Consider the following 19,601-nt stretch of genomic DNA (forward strand, 5'->3'; position numbering starts at 1 on the left):
CATTATAGGGGACTGGAATGCAAGAATACGAAGTCAAGAAATACCTGGAGTAACAGGCAAATTTGGCCTTGAAGTACAAAATGAAGCAGAGCAAAGGCTAATAGAGCTTTGCCAAGAGAATGCACTGGTCATAGCAAACACCCTCTTCCAACAACACAAGAGAAGACTCTACACATGGACATCACCAGATGGTCAATATTGAAATCAGATTGATTATATTCTTTGCAGCCAAAGATGGAGAAGCTCTATACAGTCAGCAAAAACAAGACCAGGAGCTGACTGTGGCTCAGATCATGAACTCCTTATTGCCAAATTCAGACTTAAACTGAAGAAAGTAGGGAAAACCACTAGGCCATTCAGGTATGACATAAATCAAATCTCTTATGATTATACAGTGGAAGTGACAAATAGATTCAAGAGATTAGATCTGATAGAGAGAGTGCCTGATGAACTATGGACGGACATTCATGACATTGTACAGGAAGCAGGGATCAAGACCATCCCCAAGAAAAAGAAATGCAAAAAAAGCAAAGTGGCTATTTGAGGAAGCCTTACAAATAGCTGAGAAAAGAAGAGAAGCTAAAGGCAAAGGAGAAAAGGAAAGATATACCCATTTGAATGTAGAGTTCCAAAGAATAGCAAAGAGAGATAAGAAACCCTTCTTCAGTTTTCAGCACAAAGAAATAGAGGAAAACAATACAATGGGAAAGGCTAGAAATCTCTTCAAGAAAATTAGAGATACCAAAGGAGCATTTCATGCGAAGATGGGCTGAATAAAGGACAGAAATGGTATAGACCTAACAGAAGAAGAAGATATTAAGAAGAGGTGACAAGAATACACAAAAGAACTATACAAAAAAGATCTTCACAACCCAGATAATAACGATGGTATGATCACTCACCAAGAGCCAGACATCCTAGAATGCGAAGTCAAATGGGCCTTAGGAAGAATTCCTATGAACAAAGCTAGTGGAGGTGATGGAATTCTAGTTAAGCTACTTCAAATCCTAAAGGATGATGCTGTGAAAGTGCTGCACTCAATATGCCATCAAATTTGGAAAACTCAGCAGTGGCCACAGGACTGGAAAAGGTCAGTTTTCATTCCAGCGCCAAAGAAAGGCAATGCCAAAGAATGCTCAACTACCGCACAATTGCACTCATCTCACGAGATAGTAAAGTAACCCTCAAAATTCTCTAAGCCAGGCTTCAACAGTACATAAAACATGAACTTCTAGATGTTCAAGTGGGTTTTAGAAAACGTAGAGGAACCAGAGATCAAATTGCCAACATCCACTGGATTATTGAAAAAGCAAGAGAGTTCCAGAAAAACATCTATTTCTGCTTTATTGACTATGCCAAAGTCTTTGACTGTGTGGATCACCACAAACTGTGGAAAATTCTGAAAGAGATGGGAATACCAGACCACCTGACCTGCCTCTTGAGAAATCTGTGTGCAGGTCAGTAATCAACAGTTAGAACTGAATATGAAACAACAGACTGCTTTCAAATAGGGAAAGGAGTATATCAAGGCTGTTTATTGTCACCCTGCTTATTTAACTTGTATGCAGAGTACATCATGTAAAATGCAGGGCTCGATGAAACACAAGCTGAAATCAAGATTGCTGGGAGAAATATCAATAACCTCAGATATGCAGATGACACCACCCTTATGACAGAAAGCAAAGAAGAGCTAAAGAGCCTCTTGATGAAAGTGAAAGAGGATAATGAAAAAGTTGGCTTAAAACTCAACATTCAGAAAACTAAGATCATGACATCTGGTCCCATCACTCATGGTAAATAGGTAGGGAAACAGTGGAAACAGTGACAGACTATTTTTGGGGGCTGCAGGATCACTGCAGTTGGTGACTGCAGCCATGAAATTAAAAGATGCCTGTTCCTTGGCAGAAAAGTTATGACCAACCTAGACAGCATATTAAAAAGCAGAGACATTACTTTGCTGACAAAGGTCCGTCTAGAGGCTATGGTTTTTCCAGTAGTCACGTATTGATGTGAGAACTGCACTATAAAGAAAGCTGAGTGCCGAAGAATTGATGCTTTTGAACTGTTGTGTTGGAGAAGACTCTTGAGATCCAACCAGTCCATCCTAAAGGTAATCAATCCTGAATATCCATTGGCAGGACTGATGCTGAAGCTGAAACTCCAATACTTTGGCCACCTAATGCAAAGAACTGACTCATTTGAAAATACCGTAATGCTGGGAAAAATTGAAGGCGGAAGGAGAAGGGGACAACAGAGGATGAGATGGTTGGAGGGCATCACAGATTCAATGGATATGAGTTTGAGTAAAAACTCTGGGAGTTGGTGATGGACAGGGAAGCCTGGCATGCTGCAGTCCACGGGTCGCAAAGAGTCAGACACGACTGAGCGTCTGTTTTGAACTAAACTGAAAAATACCTTTTAGCTAGCATTTTCTATAAGAAAGGATGTTTGTAAACCAGATCATTTAAAATACTAAAATTTCAGATTTTTCATTTTGTGGGAACTGTGGCAATATTATTTATATAAGTGTTTAAGTTTCTATGATCCAAGTATTTAATTGAATTAAACTAGACATTGTATTCTAGTTAATGCCCTTTGGGAGAAGAAGAAGATTTCACTCACAATAAAAAGTAAAGGCTTTGCTTAATTTCAGACACACAAACCTATGGTGAACATGCAGCTTCAGTTCTACAAACTCAGTCACAGATCAAGAAAACACATAGAAATACCAAAATTCGTTGGTCCAGACCTCAAAGGGCTATTCCTGGAAGCACTTTTTTTTTAAGTTGTTTTGAACTCATAATTAGCCAAACAGACAAACAGAAAAGACTACAAAGCTGCATTGTCTATTTCTTACCCAGCAGAGAATAGATCCCATCATCCCAGTAGCAATGATCAGACCATAAAACGGGAGTCCCAATCACTGGAGTCCCCAGTGTTGAATATGAATGGGTGATGCATAAATCAGAATGAGGACTAAAGTTGGTCAAAGACCAGAAATAAAAACACAGGTTAAAGAGAGAGAGAGTATGTCAGGGAAGATGAAGTTTTATTACCCTTCTGGATCCATCCCAGTAGCCAAAATAGCATGCAAGGCTGAACAGCCAATGAAGCGGACTTGCCAGACCACAGTTGGCAATCTCACTGAAGTCTCCCAAACTGATGATTATAATTTTTACAAATTTCAAAAAGTTAAAAACATGTAACTATAGAAGGAACATGTGTCAAAGATTTACTGTCTCATCAGTAAGAGAACCAGTAAGATAGTAAAGCTAGTTAAAGTTGTATTTTGAAGAACTGAAGTTATATAATTTACCCCCAAAACATTCTTAAATAATGGTGGTTCTTACAATGTGGTAAGCTGAAAAATGATTCCTCTGAGATGTAAACTCTCTAATCTCCTGAATCTGTGAATATTTTACCTTAATGGCAAAAAGGATTTTCAAGTTGCTATTTAGGTTAAGGATCTTGAGATGAGGAGATCATCCTGTATTATCTGAATGGGCTCAGTTTAATCATATGAGTCTTTAAAAGTGGAAGAGGAAAGCAGAAGGGTGGGTCAAGATGATGCTATGTGAGATGGACCTGCTGCTTTGAAGGTGGAGGAAGGGGGCCATGAGCCAAAAATCACAGCAGCCTCTACACGTGGGGCATGGCCCTCAACTTCCAGCTGGCAATAACACAGGGACCTCTATCCTACACCTGAGAGGGACTGAGTTCTTCTAAACTACTGGAATGAGCAGGAAAAGCATTCTTCTCCAGAGCCTCCAGGAAGGAACACAATTAGCCCACCACTTAATTTAGTCATGTGAGACCTGTGCTGAACTCCTGACCTCCAAATGTGTAAAATAATGTTTGTGTTGTCTTAAGCCACTAAATCTGTAATAATTTGCTATGGCAACAGTATAAAACTAACACAGTAAGACAGCGATAAAATTTGTTAATATACTATAGGCCAATGAAATGATAACCTTTGAGGTTGTCTTTCTACTAGATAGATCCCTATATAGTGCATTTAACTTTGTAAGAGTCTGAATTCATAACCATAAATACCAGTAAACAGCCAAGTCAGACATAGGTACATTGCTGTAGATAATTAAATAATCTTTGAGTAAATATGTTGAACAATACCCCAATCAACATTGAAAGAAACTGCTACTGATCTTTTTGCTATATTTCCAAGTTTAATTAATTTTTCCTTAATGGGTAAGACAGGAAATATAATTTCATTTTGACAACAATAAGTTCCTGGAGGGCATCACTTTATTTATATCAATTAATGTTGTCTTATCTCCATATTGACACATAGCAGCTACTAGATAAATGCTTTTTGAGTGGATTAAAAAAAAAAACTCTACAACCTCATCTCTAAATATTTCATCCTATGAAATCTATGATTCAGCCATACCAAATTCCTTTATTTCTTTAATATAAACAAGGCATGTTCTGTCTCAGCTTAAGACTTGCATTTGCTTTTCCTTCTGTCTGGAACCCACATCCCCATTCAGCTTGGCTATCAAGGAATCATACATTAGGTCTCAAACATAACCTCCTCTCAGAAGTAGTGTCTACTCACCTCGTCTTCTCACATGTGACTCTGCTCTTATAGCTTCTGAATTTAATGCTATAGAATTTAATATATTACGTTCACCTTATGCAGACCCCCAGTGATGGTCTAATGCTGGAAATTGTGATAATTTAAGCAGCAACTCTAGAGTCAGACTGCCTGGATTCAAATCTTGGGTCTGTAGCTATTTAGCTCTGTTATTTTAGGTAAGTTAAGTGATCTTTTTGTGATTCAGTGTTCTCATCTTTAAAATGGGGATCATAATAAGATATCCACAACATACAGCTATGATAAGAATTAAAAGTTAAGGACTTAGGAAAGAGGTTGGTATATGGCTATCACGTGGGAAGCTATTACTGTTTCATAGGTTCCTTGAAATCAGAACCACCGTCTTGTTCACCACTGTCCTCAGTTTCTGATGCAGGATGCCTGACATTGAGTAAGTGCTCAGTATTCTTTGTTGACTTGAGTAGATCTGTGACCCATTGGGAACCATCCTTTTTTTTTTTTTCAGAGCAAAGCTGGAGATAAAAGAATAACATCTCGGTAGTGAGGTAAGCTATCCAGAGAGACTTAACACTAAAGCCAAGAGAGACCTTCTCTCTGAAATGTCTGAAAGTGAAGTACTGGCCCTGGTGCACTCTGAAGGAGGCTGTTGACTTGAGCCCTCTGAGACATAGGCCTCATTATATCACAGGACAGTTAGTCTGGTCCTGAAAGGATCATGGGATCTCAGTAATGGCAGACCCTTCCATCCCCACTTCCCAAACACACACACAAACACACACAATACACACACACATATATTTGATCTTATGGTCTGATCATTTTCTCCATCCCATCCTCTCTCTTCCTGGATAAGGAAATTCTTCAGTAGCCTTGAGAATTTTTCCACTGAACTCAGGGATCAGCCTTTGAGTTTCCTCATAAGGTGAATCTCCAAGCTTTTGCTCTGGTCTAGGGTATCCCTTGGAGGAATATAAAAGATCATGCTCTGGCTGAGAGAATGTGATACCCCTCTTTTCTTTGTTATTGGCGTTGCTAGCTGTGCCATCACACTCTTTTTGATGTACAAACTCAGAACTGTCCTCCTTTAGCCCTTCTTCCCAGTGGGATCTAGAAGCACCAGCCTAGCCAGGAACAGCACAGAGCCTCCCATGCAGTCTACAGCCTGCAATGACTTAATCAAACTCACACTCCTGCAGGCATTGGCATTCAGCCCCCACGGAGTGAAAAGAGAACATAAATTACGGGAAAGGCACAGTCGCTTTGCAGAAATTACCACGAGCCAGCATGGAATTTGTACATGGACAGAAACTATGAAATTTAGTATGAATTTTTAAAAGCTTGGTCTTATTACACGCTGAAGTGGCTATGTGGGCTGCATCTAAATGAGCTATGAAGAAGGCTCACTGATGATTGTCTTCATCTGCCTTGTTTCCATCTGTTATTTAATAAGGTTTTATAATCATTACCTTTGCAATTCTCATTTTAATGCTTTTATTTCCCCTAACACTAAGGAGCTTGAAAACACTACACAAATATAAGCATTTTAACAATGAAATAAAAGTAAATGCCATCCCCCTCAATAATAATAATTATTATTTTGCATTTGAGAAAAGTGAGTCAGAAGAAGGCTACACAAAATTTGAAAGGTGATGTCACATGGTAACTACAGAGACCAGACTCCTGGGTTCGAGATTTCTAGAAACATTACCCCATCTAATTCTCATTCTACGAGTGGGGTGCTATTATTCCACCATTTGCAGCGAAGGAAGCAGTCTCTTGAATGAGATAAGACTGGATTCAGAGGGTAGATATTTAATGAAAAGACATAGTTAGAATTTTGCATACTTGGGTGACTGAGAAAATTTAAACAGTAAATAAAGGCATTGAGAAAGCTTAGCAGTATTGGCAAGGGGAATTCCAAATGCCATGCCCAGGCTGACTTTCTTCCTTTCATCTCTGCATAATGGTTTGTTGACATTTGAAGGTTTATTTTCCCAGAAGGCAGCTTGCCTGGACCCATGGCACTGCCAGAAATCATAAGACCACACTGAAAAGACACAAAGAAGTTCCCCCTTTGGCTCTAAGTACCTTCTGGTCTGAGTAAATGTTAGCATTTCAGCAACACTAGACTACAGTTTCAGAGACTAGCTTGGCATCAACCCATTAAAAATACCATCTTGGGTCCATCTTAGGAGAGAATGGGAAATAGAGTTTTTTCAAACCTAATCCCCTTTTAGCACTTCCATCCTCTGCAGCTCTCTCTGGTATGTGGCTTGAAGGGGAGTCTGCGCTGCTGAAAAAGGGTCAAGGCCACCCCTTGGTAAGCCGGGAGAAGAATTTGGTTTTCCAGAAGGCGCCTTTCCCAAGCTCTAACCTGTTGCTGCACGTTGTTCCCTCTCTGCCCCCAGGAGTGTCTGGCTGGGCACAGCCCTGTCTGCTTCTCCTTTGTCACCTTTGCTGCCTCCCTCCCAACCTTCCCCACTTGGCGCTAGTGGTACAGAATCCGCCGCCAGTGAAGGAGATGCAAGAGATGCAGGTTTGATCTCTGGGTGGGGAAGATCCCCTGGAGGAGGGCATGGCTACCCACTCCAGTATTCTTGCCTGGAGAATCCCATGGACAGAGGAACCTGGCGGGCTGCAGTCCAAGGGGTCGCAGGAGAGTTGGACATGACTGAGCATGCACGCACTGATGGTCTGTGCGGGATCTCTCACCTCCCCTCTCCTCCCAACATTCACTCCTGGAAAAGACCCACCCCAGCTTCTGTCTCCAGAGAATCCTGAAGCAGCTTCCTGGTATTTGAGTTACTTTCCCCCTAGCTAGCATCCGTTCATGTATTCTACCTCCCAGGTGATATAGTCCTGTTTTAATAAGGGCTCCTTGAGACATTTTTTAAAAATTATTTGCCTTTTAAAACTAAGTACATGTCTTACTTTGATTAAGAGCAAAGTTGTGTAAAAGAAGAAAATCATTGCAGTTTCATACATTAGTTTTCCCCTCTGTAAATCAAGTAATTGCAGTTCTAACCCAATTCCTTTTGAATAAGTCATTTTTCAATTTGTATTCTTTGATATGATTGATTCTTCTCTGTGTATTCCTCAAAAAGTCTCAATGTAACCAAAATACATGTCATCTGATATACACTTCTCTTTTCCTAATATTTATCTTTATCACATTTCTTGGCATTTATCACTAGTCTAATTTATTTATTTTTAATAATTATAGAATTGCTACTAATCAATTTTTTTTTATTTTTAAAAATTATATAATTGCTACTGTTTGAGTTTTTAACTTTTTATTCATTTTTATTGAGGTATAATTAACATATAACATTAGTTTCAGTTGTACAATATTCAGTACTTGTATATGTTGCGAAATGATCACTATAATATAGCTAACATCCATCACTATATATACAGACTTTTTTCTTGTGATGAGAACTTTAAGATTTATTCTCCTAGCAACTTTCAAGTATGCAATATAGTATTAGTAACTGTACTTGCCATGATATACCTTACATCCCGATGACTTGTTTATTTTATAACTATATGTCTGTCCTTCACCCATTTGAGCCACTTCTAGCCCCCACCTCTGACATCCTTCAGTCTGTTCTGTATATCTATGAAGGTGTTTTTTTTCTTATTTAGAGTCTGAGATTCTGTGTATGAGATCATACAGTATTTGTCTTTTTCTCTGACTTATTTCACTCGGCATAATGCCTTTAAGGTCCATTCTTGTTGTCACAAATGGCAAAATTTCATTGTTATAATGGCTAAGTAATTTTCCATTGAATATAAATACAGTCAACCCTCTGCTTCTACAGGATGTTCATCCTTGGATTGAGTAAACCATGCACTGAAAATATTTGAAAAAAAATTCCAGAGAGTTCCTAAAAGCAAAACTCAAGTTTTCTGCATGCTGGTAACTGTTTACATTGCATTTACATTGTGTTAAGTATTATAAATAATCTAGAGTTTATTTTAAGAATAAGGATGATGTGCATAGGTTATATACAAATACTATTCCATTTATGTAAAGAACTTGAACATATAAGGATTTTGGTATCGGGCAGGTGGTCCTGGAAACAATCCCTCATGGATACGGAGGGCTGACTGTTCAACATTTTCTTTACCCATTCTTCTCTTCACAGTCACTTGGGTTGTTTCCGTATCTTGGCTACTGTAGATAATGCTTCAGTGAACATGGGGGTGCATGCATCTTTTTGAAACTAATGCCCATTTTAGTGTTTTCATTTTCATCAATAAGTACCAAGAAGTTGAATTGCTGGATCACATGGTAGTTCTATTTTTAATTTTTTTGAGGAATCTCTATATTGTTTTCCATAGTGGTTGCACCAATTTATATGCCCACTAGCAGAGCACAAGGGTTCTTTTTACTCCACATCCTCATGTTGCCTTTTGATTACAGCCATCCTTACAGATGTGAGGATGTGAAGTGATATCTCACTGTCAATTTAGATATGCATTCTCCTGGTAATTAATGATATTGAGCATCTTTTCTTGTACCTGTTGGCCATCTGTATGTCTTCTTTGGAGAAAAGTCTATTCAGTTCCTCTGCTCATTTCATAATTGGATTTTTTTTTTATGTTGAGGTGTATGAGTTCCTTATATATTTTTGATATTAACATATTATTGATGGGAGACATATTACAGCTGCGGGCATTAGTTTCTGCAAAAATCCACCAGGCAATAGTGTGTTAACACCATCAGATGTATGATTTACAAATATATTTTCACATTTGGTGGGTTGCCTTATCATTTTATGGATGGTTTCCTTTTTCTTACAGAAGCTTTCTAGTTTGATGTAGTCTCACTCAGCTATTTTTGCTTTTGTTGCCTTTGCTTTTGGGGTCAAATTTTAAAAAATCATCACCAAAACCAGTGTCAAGGAGTTTACTGATTGTATTTTCTTCTAAGAATTTTATGGTTTCAGGTTTTTCATTAAAGGTTTTTATCCATTTTGAGTTAGTTTTTGTATGTGGTATAATATGGTGGTCCAGTTTCATTTTTTGGCATGTGACTGTTCAGTTTTCCCAAAACCATTTATTGAAGAAACTGTCCTTTTCCCATTGTATCTTCTTGGCGCCTTCATTGTAAGTTAATTGGCCAGATGTGCATAGGTTTATTTCTGGACTCTCTATTTTGTTTGATAGTGTGTTTATTGCTACAGATTGGTAATACAGCTTTAAATCAGGGAGTGTGATACTTCGATTCTGTTCTTTTTTCTCAAGATTGCTTTGGCTATTGGGGTCTTTTGTGGCTTCATGCAAAATTTAGAAAATTTAGAATTTTTCACAGAACTAGAAAAAATGCCATTGGTATTTTAATAGGGATTACACAGACTCCAAAGGTCATTTTGAGGAGTATGGACATTTTAACAAAATTAATACTTCCAATCCAAGTGCAGAATATCTTTTCATTTATTTGTGTCTTCTTAAATTTCTTTCATCATTTCCTTATAGTTTTCAGTGTAAAGGTCTTTCACCCCCTCTATTAAATTTATTCCTAGGTATTTTATTCTTTTCGATGCAGTTATAAATGGGATTGTTTTCTTATTTTTTTCTTTCTGATAGTTCATTATTCAGTTCAGTTAACTTCAGTCGCTCAGTTGTGTCTGATTCTTTGCGACCCCGTGGACTGCATATGTCAGGCTTCCCTGTCCATCACCAGCTCCTGGGGCTTAATCAAACTCATGTCCATCAAGTCAGTGATGCCATGCAACCATCTCATCCTCTGTCATCCCCTTGTCTTCCCGCCTTCAATTTTTCCTAGCATCAGGGTCTTTTCTAAGGAGTCAGTTCTTCACATCAGGTGGCCAAAGTATTGGAGTTTCAGCTTCAGCATTAATCCTTCCAATAAACATTCAGGACTGATTTCCTTTAGGATTGACTGGTTTGATATCCTTGCAGTCCAAGGGACTCTCAAGAGTCTTCTCCAACACCACAGTTCAAAAGCATCAATTCTTTGGCATTCAGCTTTCTTTATAGTCCAACTTTCACATCTCACATCAAAGGTCCATCTAGTCAAAGCTATGGTTTTTCCAGTAGTCATGTATGGATGAGACAGTTGGACCAGGAGCTGGCCATAGTCAGCTCCTGGTCTTGTTTTTGCTGACTGTATAGAGCTTCTCCATCTTTGGCTGCAAAGAATATAATCAATCTGATTTCAGTATTGACCATCTGGTGATGTCCATGTGTAGAATTTTCTCTTGTGTTGTTGAAAGAGGATCTTTGCTATGACCATTGGGTTCTCTTGACAAAACTCTGTTAGCCTTCTTCATTTTGTACTCCAAGGCCAAATTTGCCTGTTACTCCAGGTATCTCTTGACTTCCTAGTTTTCCATTCCCCTATAATGAAAAGGACATCTTTTTTGGGTGTTAGTTCTAGAAAGTCTTATAGGTCTTCATAGAACTGTTCAGCCTCAGCTTGTTCAGCATTACTGGTCAGGACATAGACTTGGATTACTTGGATATTGAACCGTTTGCCTTGGAAATGAACAGAGACCATTCTGTCATTTTTGAGATTGCATCCAAGTACTGCATTTTGGACCCTTTTGTTGACTATGATGGCTACTCTATTTCTTCTAAGGGATTCTTGCCCACAGTAGTAGATATCATGGTCATCTGAGTTAAGTTCACCCATTCCAGTCCACTTTAGTTCACTGATTCCTAAAATGTCAATTTTCACTCTTGACATCTCCTGTTTGACCACTTCTAATTTACCTTGATTCATGGACCTAACTTTCCAGGTTCCTACACAATATTGCTCTTTACGGCATCAAACTTTACTTCCATTACCAGTCATATCCACAACTAACAGATTTCTGTATATTGATTTTATATCCTGAAAACTTACTGAATTTGTTTACTAGTTCTAAGAGTTTTTTTTGGTGGACTCTTTTCTATTTATAATATCATGTCATCTGAAATAGTGACAGTTTTACTTCTTATTTTCCATTGTGGATACCTTTTTTTCTTGTCTAATTTCTCTAGATATGACTTCCAGCCCTATGTTGAATAAACGTGATAAGTGGACATCTTTTTCTCGCTCCTGATTTTGAAAAAAAGCTTTCAGCTTTTCACTGATGAGTATGTTAGCTGTGGTCTTGTTCTCTATGGCCTTTATTATATTGAGGTTCAGTCTCTCTATACCCACTTTATTGAGAATTTTTATCATAAATATATGTTCACTTTCGTCACATGCTTTTTATGCATCTGTTGAAATGATCATGTGTTTTTATCCTTCATTTTATGAATATGTTGTATCACATGAATTGATTTGTGGATGTTGAATATTTGCATCCCTGGAATAAATCCCATTTGATCATGATGTATGATTCTGTCAGTATATTATTGAATTTGGTTTGTTAATACTTTGTTGAGAAATTTTGCAACTATCTACATCAGGGATACTGGGCTGTAATTTTTCTTTCTTGTGGTATCATTTCCTGGCTTTGCTATCAGAGTAATACTAACCTCATAGACTGAGTTTGGAAGTGTTTCTTTCTCTTCTCATTTTTAGAAGACCTTGAGAAGCATTGGTGTTAATTCTTTTTTGCATATTTGATAGAATTCACCAGTGAAATTATCTGGTCCTAGACATTTGTTTATTAGGAGGTTTTTGGTTACTGGTTAACTCTCCCTATTGGTAATTAGTCTGCTTAGATTTTCTACTTCTTTGTAATTCAGTTTTAGAAGATTGTATATTTCTAGGACTATTATCTGTTTCTTTTAGGTTGTGCATTGAGATGATATTTCAGTCTAAAAGTGTCATGGAAACCAGAGGGAAGATTGCCAGGGATTCTTAAACACTAGCTTCAAATAGGCAACATTCTCTGGCTTTTTTTTTGAAGTATAGTTTATTTACAGTGTTGCGTTAATTACTGCTGTATGGCAAGGTGACTAAGTTATACGTATATATACACATTCTTTTTCATGTTCTTTCCATTATGATTTACCAGAGGATATTGAATATAGTTCCCCATACTATACAGTAGAACTTTATTGTTTACCCATTTTCTCTATACAAGTTTGAGTCTGCTGATCCCAAACTTCCAACCCATCCGTCTTCTACCTGCTCCCCCTTGGCAACCTCCGTTCTCTTCTCTATGTCCCTGACTCTGTTTCTGTTTCATAGATCAGTTCATCTGTTCTCTGGCATTTGTTAACTGTGATGGCTCCCCTTACCTGAGCACTCGATTGGCTCCTCTGAATGGGGCCAGGAGGAGGCAACAGGTCTCAAATGGCAGTGCATATCAAAGCCTGGTTTACTAACAAGGCCTGCTTCTCCCCAGTCGGGTAGGAAAGGTTCCCAGGGGCCTCCAAGTCTCCCAGCTTGTTATCCCAGATGATGAATGGCAGGCAGAGACAAAGTGCATCCATTCCACACATGAGTCTTGACTGCAGAGGAAGGGGCATGATTAAGAATGTTTATAACTCAGAGAAATGAAGAAGAAAAGTCAAACTATGAACCATGAACTCTCAGAACTTTTATGACACAAAGCAGCAGAAAATGAAGACTTGAAAACACAGTGGCTGTTTATGGTGAAAACAATCTGGGAACTTAACGAACAATGAAAAATCACATGATCAAGTGAGTGTTGTTCTTCAGAGAAGTCTCTTGGCAGACTTGATACTTATTCTAAAAATGCTTCTTTGCTCAAAATGTTTGGCCAACTCCAGCTTCAAAATTACTCTCAAGCTTGTGACACATTCTTTTGATATTTCATAAAGATGCCAAGTCTCTGCCTTTTGAAGATAAATTGAAATTTTGTGAAACAGATGAAGGTCATTAAGAGTCTCATATGTTGGGTAAGTTGAATTATATCATCCCACCACTTCCCCCGATCGTCTGCAAAGTGATTTTGAGGTGATGAAGGTAAATTTCAGTTCTGTCAAGCTCTTTGTGACCCCCATGGACTGTAGCCCACCAGGCTCCTCTGTCCATGGAATTCTGCAGGCAAGAATACTGGAGCGGGTTGCCATTCCCTTCTCCAGGGGATCTTCCTGACCCAGGGTTCAAACCCGGGTCTCCCACATTTCAGGCAGATTCTTTACTGTCTGAGTCACCAGGGGAGTCCAGATTTCTAATACAGTTTGTAAAATGACCCTAAGAACTGTCTTAAAAGAGGAATAGAAGAATTACTGAAAGGTCTGCTTGGAGCAACCAAAGCATCTTTGGAATAAGTGTACAGTCTTTCAGAGTGGTTACAAATAAATGGGTAATACTACTAGGGTACATAGGTCTGGGGAAGAGTCCTTAAAAAATATAATGTGCTTCTATCAGAGCCACCGTCAAATCTAGACACAATCAAAAACACGTAATATTTTGCCATATTTCCACTTCTGAAAACTTGAATAAGAAAAGCAAACTCCTTTAGCTTCCAGAACTTTCCAGGATACCCTCCTCTCTTTACCTCCTGCCATATACACAAGAGACAGCAAGAGATTGAGAATGAGCGTGAGATCACATGGGCATGAGTGCGCAAAACGTAGTGCCCCTGCCTGCAGCATGTGCCAGTTTCCTTTCTCTCCGCGTGAAACGGCGTCTTCCCTTGACAGCTCACTATAGAAAGGCAGAGAAGTATATCTCTTGTCCAAGCTCTTTAGCCCACACATGTAAATTCTAGCAGTATTCATTTAAATCACAGGCCATTATAAACACAAACTGTAACTTGTATAGCACTGACACACATACACATAGGGAATTTTATTCAATATCTTGTAATAACCTCTAATGGAGAAGAATCTGAAAGAAAAGAAACTTGCTTTCTTTACCTCTTTAAGTTCAACTCAGCCCAACACTGACGCAGGAGGTTCTCATCAAATGGTTGTCAGATACATGGAAGAATGAATAAAAATCTACACACACAGTTTATAGAATAGATACTGAATACTTTTTATGTGCCAGGCATTCTGTTAGTGCAAAGAATTCAACAGTCACCAGACAGTCAGGGTTCCTGCCTTTGAGGAGCTTCCAGTTAGCTTTATAAGTTTATGAGCCCTAGCTTCATTCCTTGCCCCTGCCTGGAGAAACCCACCCGAGTCTCAGTGTTTGGGACCTGCAGCCAGCCTTGCACTGTATGGAGGTCACAGCAGGGTCTGGGCCATATTCTCAGCCTTCCCTGGAAAGAGGACTATGGAAATGTGGGTGGCAGTGGTGGGAGAGAAGCCGATCCAGAGGCCCCTACTGCCTGTGACAGGTGCCCCAGGGCTACACTGCAGTTACTCACTTTTCCGGGTGTTTCCTTGGTCTTGATCTAGTGCAGCAGGTGCCACAACCTTCCAGAACCTTCCGTCCATCCTCACTGAGCACGCATCACATGGCACCGTGTAAGGCAGACCCCAGCACGCTCACCCTTTGTTCCTTCCCCTTGACAAGGGGAAGTGATAACTGCCTGCTTTTGAGCACATGCTGTGTCTCAGACAGTTAACTTTTCTAAACTGTCAACCCACCTGTGAGATAAACGTCACAGATAAAGGGATGGAAGCACTCAGAAGTTGCACATACTTGCTCAGGACCACATAGGATTTGAACTCAGGTCTTGCTAGATCCATGTGCCTATCTTCCCTGGTGGCTCAGATGGTAAAGCATCTGCTTACAATGCAGGAGACCCAGGTTCGATCCCTGGGTTGGGAAGATCCCCTGGAGAAGGAAATGGCAACCCACTCCAGTACTCTTGCCTGAAAAATCCCATGGACAGAGGAACCTGGTGGGCTACAGTCCATGGGGTCACAAAGAGTCGGACATGACTGAGCAATTTCACTTCACTTGCTAGATCCATAGTAGGTGCTTATCCCACTATATCAGATGTTACAGAGCAAAATGAAGGGCTCCAGTTGGAAATACTCGGGAGCATTTGCTGAAATGAGCAAGCATAGATTCTTTGCAGTTTTATTGAAGGCTGTGGTGTTGATCTATGGAACTGCAGTCTTTCCTCTTACAACCTAAAGAAAAAATTAGGATCTACCCATGGAAGAGAACGTTCAGGAAGGAGCCCAGGAGGTTTACCAGGGTACTATTAAATCTCCAGTGAGCCAGTGAGCTATGGCAAATGCTTCACTCATGAACAGCTTTATAATCTATCTAGGGGCTGCATGCTGTCTGCCAGGCAGATGGGATTCCAGAGATCCGGGGAAATTGGGACTTATTCCCAGAGGACATCATAAGCCAACTGTTGGGGTGCTGTTGAGACCCCACTGTGTGATGGCAAGTTTCCATAATGGCAGCTAACACATGGGGGCACCAGCTCTGTGCCAGCCTGTGGACTGGGCTAAGTTCTCAGCTACGAAACCAGCCATGCCCAGGGGTTGATGAAGCGGCAGTCAAGCGAGTGAAGGTTGTGCAGTGTGAGAAGTGCTAAAGCAGGGGTAACTCCTTTTGGCACCTCTGCCTGGTATAAATAACAGCTCCTCACTGCCCTCCGGAGCTCACGGCTACCGTGGCCTGCATGAGACAAGGGCACAGATAGCTGATGGCGCATGGTGTTCTTCCAGTCACCGAGCACCTGTGGGCCGGTGAGGAGACAAGGCAAGTTAGACACAGCCCGTGATGGCAAGTTGCCTGTCTTTTCATCATCATTCCACACATTTTACCAAAGGGGGAAAATGCTTCCAGAAGGTTTGTTAATTTGCCTGGGGTCATGGAGCTGGCATGTGACAGGTGAGGGGTTGGAACACTGGACTATTTGACTACAAAACCTAGCTCTATTTTCTATGACACAATAGACACAAGGATTCTGAAATGGGCCCTCTAAGTGAATTTTGCATTACCTACTTCCATCAGTAAGCATTCTTGGGAGTCTGAAGAGAGGCAGTAACAGAAGGCCAGAGGCTTGTTCATGAGCCCAATCAAATCTGAGTTATCTCAGAGGCCTGGAGAGAGCCAAGCTGTTGCAGAAACTCTTCCTGGGAGCCAGTTTATATCACAGGGGTGGGGCTGGTGGTGGGATGGGACCATAGACGTCACCCAAGCAGCCCACTACAATTAGATACCCGCTGTGGAAGACACACAGATGCACTGTCTGATCCCTTCAGGGAAGGACTTGCCGTCTGGCTGGCGGAACACAGCTAACTAGCAGATGCCCCATACTGTCAGCCTCCGTGGCAGGGGGACATTCACACCTGGGCCACACCCTTCGAGGCAGCCTGTCTTGAGTGGTACCAGGCCAGGCTATTTCTGCCCAACACGGGATGAGCGATCATGGCTCCCAGGCTCCCCACCCAGGCGGTCAAAGCTTTGTGGGGCCTCCATCATAATTTGACTTCTCCCTGTGCCCAAGCCTGCTTCCTCTGTTTACATTCATGGATTCATCCCTCACAGATATCTTGTACTCCACCGTCTGTCTGAGCACCTGCTTGGGGAGACTCCAGTCTACAAGCGCACTGAAGTCTTTAGGGTTATGCTTGTGTGAGGGGCGGGTGGGAGACAGTGACACAGGGAAGAACACAGTCTTTGCCCATAAGATACTCACCCATCAGGCCCAAGAGAAGTGTGGGTAGCTCAGCTCAAACCCGATCTGTCGGTGAGCTCAGAGTTGAGTCCTCCTGCCTCTGCCTAAGAAGCAGCACAGGAAGGCCATCTTCAGCGCCCGGTCAGCATAGAGCTGGGGCCACACAAGGAGTCCTCTGGCCCCAGATACCAGCTTCTTCCTGGCTGATCCACCAAGTACTTCTCATAGCCTTCGCTTCATATCCACTAATGCCAGGCTGAGCCAGCATCTTTCCTGGACCATTCTGCCAGCTCTGCCTCTAGCCCCTGCTTCTGGCCATTGTCCAGTGGCTTCTCACTGCTCTCATTTATTTGGCTGTCCTGAGTCTTAGTTGTGGCACGTGGGATCTTTAGTTGCAGTATGTGAACTCTACTTGCAGCATATGGGATCTAGTTCCCTGACCAGGGATCTAACCTAGGCCCCCTACATTGGGAGTGTGGAGTCTTAGCCGGGGACCACCAGGGAAGTCCTGGCTTCTTACTGCTTTTAAAATAAAATGTATACCACTTAGATGGTCTCTGATAGTCTCCGTGGTTGGGCCCTGCCTCTGTTTCTGACCTCAGCTGATACATTTTTGAGCCACGCACTGTGCTAGATGCTGAGGATATACCAGAGAACAAAGCAAAGTTCCATCATTGTGGGGAGAGAGAGGCAACGAACAAGTGAACAATGCATGTGTCAGGTAGCGCCAAGTGTCATGGAAGAGAAAATAGAAAGTGTCTGGGGTGAGTGAGGGTGGCAGCAATAAGGGGGAGGAGACGCAGTGTTCATAATGTATTGACATTTTAGTAGATTCATAATAGATTTCTCAGGTGGCTCAGTGGTAAAGAAACTCCCTGCCAGTGCAGGAGATGCGGGTTCAACCTCTGGGTTGGGACGATCCTCTGGAGGAGGAAATGGCAACCAGCTGCAGTAATCTTGCCTGGAAAATCCAATGGGCAGAGGAGCCTGGTGGACTACAGTCCTCAGGGTCACAAAGAGACAGACATGACTGAGCAACCCACCCCTCCAATACACAAAGGGTTTTAAGAGAGGGAGCCATGTGGATATCCAGTGTGTGGGGGGGTTGGGTGAGGTGCGGTAGGCGGGATGAAGTGGTGGGGCGGGGCACGTACCAGCAGAGGAAGGAGCAGGTGCAAAGGCCCTGAGGTGGGTGCCTGCTCAGTTTATCTTAGGGAAGCAAGGCTGCTGCTGAAGTAGGGTGAGGAGGAACAGTAGCAGAAGAGTTCAGGAACACATAGGGTCTCACGAGTCACCACAAGGGCTTTAAATTAGACTCTGAATGATGTGGGTGCTTTGAGAGGGTTTGAGCAGAGCATCCCCTTATCTGACTTACATTCTAAAAAGGTGCCTCTGGCTGCTGGCGGTGGGGGGAGTATGAGGGGGAGTGGGACACCACGTAGGCATGCTCCAGGTCAGGGTGGACTAGGAGAGCTGGAGTGGAGGCAGGCAGGGTCTAAACATACAGTGGAGTTGACTGGACTTGGCAGTAGTTGACTGTCGGGTGTGAGAGAAAGTCAAGGAAAGCTTGGGATGTGTACAGTGGAAGGATAGCGTTCCTTTTTAATGAGATGGGGAAAACAATGGGAGAGGCAGGTTTTGTATGAAAATTAGGAGTTCCACTCAAGCATGACAAACAACATTTCATCGCTTACCACTCCCCATGAATTCACTGCACTCTCACACTGGCTGGCTGTCGGCTTCTAGAAAATCAAGCTTGTTTTACCTCAAGGCCTTTGCACTTGCCACTTCCTTGTCCAGCTGCTCCCTGACTCTGTGAGGTCAGTGGGGAGCAGCTGTCTGTTAGAAAGGACTCTGACCTTTAGGCACCTTCTTTCAGATCTCGACATGGCTGTCACTTCTTGCTCACGTGCTGAAAGTAGCTTCCATCCCCTCCCAATCACATAAGTGGGTTTTTTGAGGGGCGGGGTGGGGAGAATAGTGTTTCTCTCTGTGCATAACCTTTCTGTTCCATTGTTTATCTGCTGGTCTCTTAATTCCAGGAGGGTCTGGACCATAGCTTTCTTACTCCCTAGCCCTTAGCTCAGTGCCTTGCCTCGTGGTTGCTCAATAAACATGTGTTAAATTAATTGAACAGAGAACAGGAAACATCACCCTGTCTTCCAGGGGCTCACAGCCCAAGAGAGGAGGAGATATCACTGAATATTAGTTCCAGGTAAGAAAGAATCAGTGCCGACGGGGCTAAAGAACAGAAGTGGCAAAGGAGAAGATACGGGGCCTGGTTGGAGCGCCTGGGCAGGGCTGCCTTGAGAAGAGAGCTGGAGCAGGTGGGGAGCTGGTAGGTGCAGGCAGGAGGGGGCGGTGTGGGTGTTCAGACCCAGGACAGGTGGGCCAGGCCCAGGGGGAGGGAGGCAGCAGCCGACAGGGTGGGCCAGCAGGCCTTTTCTCCTCTGCGGCCAGCAGGGGGGATGAGCAGCGCTCTGCTGGGGCCAGGCCAGGGAGCACCAAGAACGGACCTGCATCTCCTGCCACAGAGCCCCTCCGGAAGTTCCTTC

The 19,601-nt window shown here is 42.0% G+C and overlaps 1 non-coding gene across 1 annotated transcript; it reads left to right on the forward strand.

Annotated features, from left to right (window-relative positions):
- Positions 1-15,161: 15,161 nt before the first annotated feature.
- Positions 15,162-15,233, forward strand: TRNAC-ACA (transfer RNA cysteine (anticodon ACA)). The gene has a single exon. It is a non-coding gene; the product is annotated as a tRNA-Cys (tRNA).
- The last annotated feature ends 4,368 nt before the right edge of the window (positions 15,234-19,601 follow it).

This window comes from Odocoileus virginianus, chromosome 3 (genome assembly GCF_023699985.2).
Source record: "Odocoileus virginianus isolate 20LAN1187 ecotype Illinois chromosome 3, Ovbor_1.2, whole genome shotgun sequence".
Lineage (NCBI taxonomy): Eukaryota > Metazoa > Chordata > Mammalia > Artiodactyla > Cervidae > Odocoileus > Odocoileus virginianus.